Genomic DNA, 3,916 nt, shown 5'->3' with positions numbered 1-3,916 from the left:
TGAGGTCACTACAAAGGACCGTGAGGTCGCCTCGCATTCCCAAGCATATGGGTAGGCCAAGCAACCGCTCGACACGCCCATGCACACAACACCCACCTCAAAGGCTCACGATAGGCTTTCCAGGCCTGAGTGCTTCACCTTCCTGTGCACTTCACACATACACACACGGTGCACAGGATACAAGGGTAGAATACAGCTTGAATATCACAACATGACTATGTACGACACAAAAGATGGAAATAAAGGTTCATATATATAGCAACGCTCTAATGAGCAAGATCCAAATGACACTCAATAGGGAAACATATCCCATCAGTACATCATACATAAGATAGCTAAATAGTCTGGGTACAGACAAGATCCAAATTGGACTAAGAGTCATGCAGATAATCAAGCGTTGTTCCCATAACCAACAAGCCACAGGCTGCTGCCTTAGGAACGATCCTGCTACGCAACGAAGTCGTCGTCCGTGAACTCGACAAAGTAGCCACCTGCGTACTGCTCATCATCTGTCGCACCTGTTTGTCGAAAAGCGTGTTCCGGAAAAAGAGGGAGAAAAACGAGGGTAAGTACCGTTGGCACGTACTTGCGAGACAAGACCAGCTATGCTTGCTGGTGGGCGGTGTAAACTTCGCCCGGCTATATGGTGGAGTTTAGCGGCAGCAAAGCACTATCCAAAAGAGACACGCTACAACATCCGTCTAATAGAGAAGGTGAGAGAGCGCATAATCTAGCAGTTCTATACTCTGCAGACAACAACCCAGCCAGTGCGATCCCCCTTAGCCAAGAGGTACTAACAAGGCACTCACACAGTTAACAATTTTATATCCATTCCATTATAATAGGGCTAACTTACTACGCAAGTAATTAGCAAGTTATTAGCGACAACTTTAGGTGTAAGTTGTTCTATGATCGAGTTAAACAGCTCCAAGTCGTCCATAACCGCGGACACGGCTTATCGATAAGATTTACCCTGCAGGGGTGCACCAATGTTACCATACACGCATGCTCGACCCCGCATAGTCAAGTGCGGAGTCTCACAACAAGACCGTTCCCAGATCTGCAAGAATGCCTAGGGGGGCCACCCAACTAAGCTACCCGTGACGAAGTTCGGCCGTACTCCGAGACGGACCCAGAGGTTGCGTAGGCGTCTAGGCGGGCACTAACGGCCAAGAACTAGATAAGTCGTCTAGCAATTATGCAGTACAGTACAGAAATAAACCACCCGAAGGCAACAGGAAGTAAACACCCGAAGGCAACAGTAATAAATATGCGTGCACCAAATAAAACCAAGGTTGTGGCCCCCTTTTCAACAGACTTGAGAAAAGGTAATGGGTGATGGGGGGTCCCGATAAATCCTCCCACGTGTGGTTAGCGCGCTCAGTCTTAGAAACAGATAACAAGAACTCGGGTCCTAGGGGACATTAGCAAGTCAAAGTTCCGATGCTTTCGCAAAGGGGCTCACAGATGCCTCTGCAATATTATTATCCCTTAGCAATTTTAGTTGTAGCAAAAGTTATCCACTTCATTTTCGAAAAGGTAGTACATGTGTCAACATCCCAACAAGATATCCCGATCAATTCGAGATATCAACAAAAAATCCTAAACTCGCCTACGACTCGCAAAGCTGGCAAGCAACAAACAAAGGGTGGGGCGAGGAGGTGTATCTCGGAGATATAGGTAACAGGTGGATAGGACACGTGACACAACAGCATCGCAACATAAGGATAGCAATAGATCAAAAGAGCATGTAAAATGTAAAATAGGTGAAGGGGTGGGCTCGCCTGTCAGATCAGAGGTAGAAGCACCGACACGATCCTCCAGAGGGAACTCGTACTCCTGCTCGTACTGCTCTGCGTCGGCGTCTACTCGAGAAGAACCAAATAGCACATACAAGGAAAGTATAGCACAAATCAAATACAAATAAATGCAATGCGCAATATGATGCATGATGACATGGCAAGATGATTTGTGCAAGTCGAAATTAAGTGGGCTGCTCATAATTCACAAGAAATGATAAACACCCACACATACATTCTTAATGCAGGTTGCAAATTTTAGTTTGGTCAATTTAGAGATGATGCCCATGATGCATGACAGTATGATATTCGAATTCGTCATGTTTTTCTGATACAAAAAGATTTAAAACATGTTGAATTTGGAATTAGGGTTTAGTAGATATGAACATTTCAAGTTTTAGCCATTTTAACCCATTTCAAAACGTTGTCAATTTTATATTGTTCAAAATTCACAACAGAGTTTACATTCATGTAACTACTGCTTTGCTGATGTTCCAGGATATAAGGTTTGTAACATGTTGAATTTGGAATTAGGGTTTAGTAGATATGAACATTTCAAGTTTTAGCCATTTTAACCCATTTCAAAACGTTGTCAATTTTATATTGTTCAAAATTCACAACAGAGTTTACATTCATGTAACTACTGCTTTGCTGATGTTCCAGGATATAAGGTTTGTATGAAAAGGAGTCCAAAAACCTGTTTTACAAACAAAGCAAAAAGGTGCTGTGAGTGTAAGCAAATAAACAGAGCTCCAGGAAAAGGAATATGCACAGCGTGTAAGATTCGAAAAGATGGTTTGGTGCGCCTGCCAGGATTTGAACCGTGAACGCGCTGCTGTGAGATCAGGGGCACAGCCAGTGTGCTATGTGACAAGTTTTGAAACTATACGAGTAGCATACAAGGTAAGCTGTAGCAACGGGTTAACTGAATTTTGGACAACTGCAAACTGAAAACTGTGACAGTGCAGACTGAAGACGTGACACTTGCAGGAGTTTCGTGCACGACTTTTAAAGTGGCGAGATCTAAGAAACTGGGAAAACTTTGGTGGAGATTTCGACGGGTTGAGAAGGAGGGAGGTGCCAGGGTTTGTTTGGAGGTGGTATGGTCCGAAGAGGAACACGGTGGTGGCTGCGGTGAACTTGGAAAAACGTGACAGCGTCACAGACGAAGAACAGTGAAAACAGAAGCCTGTTTCCTGGACCGAAATTTGCTTGATGATGGCGTCGTGTACAGGCTTCGAAACTAGATGACTCCAAAACAAAAGTTGTAGATCTGTGTCCCAGCTTTGTAACGGTGCCAAGATCTCGCGCAGCGGTGGAGTGGTTCGCCGGCGGGACTCGTCGGAAGTCAGTACCGTGAAACAGCAAAACTGGAACTTCGTTTTTTTTGGTTCGATCTCGCTCAGATCTTCGCGCATGTGATGGAGCAGCGACATAGAGACATGCAGGGGAGATGTAGGAAGGAAGGCTGCTCACCCTGGGCTCGTTGTAGAGGAAGGGCAGCAGTAGGGGTCGCCGGAGATGATGAAGAAGAAGGAGGCCGGGGCAGGAGTTGAGGAAGTGGGCGTTCTCGAGCAGATCTTGGCGATCCAGGTTCCGTGAAGTAGCTCAGGAGGACGACGGTGGCACATTGATGCGATTCCCGGGCTCAGGTGAGGTCGACGGCGACCATGGCGTCGACGGCGAGGTGTAGATGGTGGCGGTAGTTTTCTCTCGGTGGGATTTTGGAGGAGACAGGGATGGTGGCGGCGCTGCTTGTGGGATGGAGGACGGGCTAGGGTTTCCGGCTGGGGTTAGCTGGTTGGTGCTGGCCTTAAGAGGGAAGGAGGAGGGCCGGTGGATGGAAAGGAAGAGGTGGCGTGGAGCTCACAGGGAGCTATTACCAGATATGGTGCAAGGTCCTCACGTGTAAAGGTAAGGTGGGGTGGTGTTGCATGCTATTTTTGGTGAAGAGAAGGTTGGGCCGGGTTGGATTAGATAGGTGGGTTAGTTTTAGGCTTGTTAGCTTTTCTTGGAACATCACAAGAGGAAGGGGATGAACCAAGAAAGAGGAAGAGGAAGAACAACAAGCAAACCAAAGCAACCCAAGAATCAAATGCAATTTTTATAAAAGCCAA

General features: G+C 46.5%; 1 long non-coding RNA gene across 1 annotated transcript; it reads right to left on the bottom strand.

Moving 5' to 3' along the window:
* Nucleotides 1-232: 232 nt before the first annotated feature.
* On the bottom strand, nt 233-3,586 carry LOC139834180 (uncharacterized). Its single transcript, XR_011749625.1, has 3 exons — nt 3,276-3,586; nt 1,785-1,865; nt 233-509 (listed from the first exon to the last, which is right to left on the bottom strand). It is a non-coding gene; the product is annotated as an uncharacterized lncRNA (long non-coding RNA).
* Between the last annotated feature and the right edge of the window lie 330 nt (nt 3,587-3,916).

This window comes from Lolium perenne, chromosome 7, assembly GCF_019359855.2.
Source record: "Lolium perenne isolate Kyuss_39 chromosome 7, Kyuss_2.0, whole genome shotgun sequence".
Taxonomy (NCBI): domain Eukaryota; kingdom Viridiplantae; phylum Streptophyta; class Magnoliopsida; order Poales; family Poaceae; genus Lolium; species Lolium perenne.
This window is presented reverse-complemented; position numbering and strand designations above follow the sequence as displayed.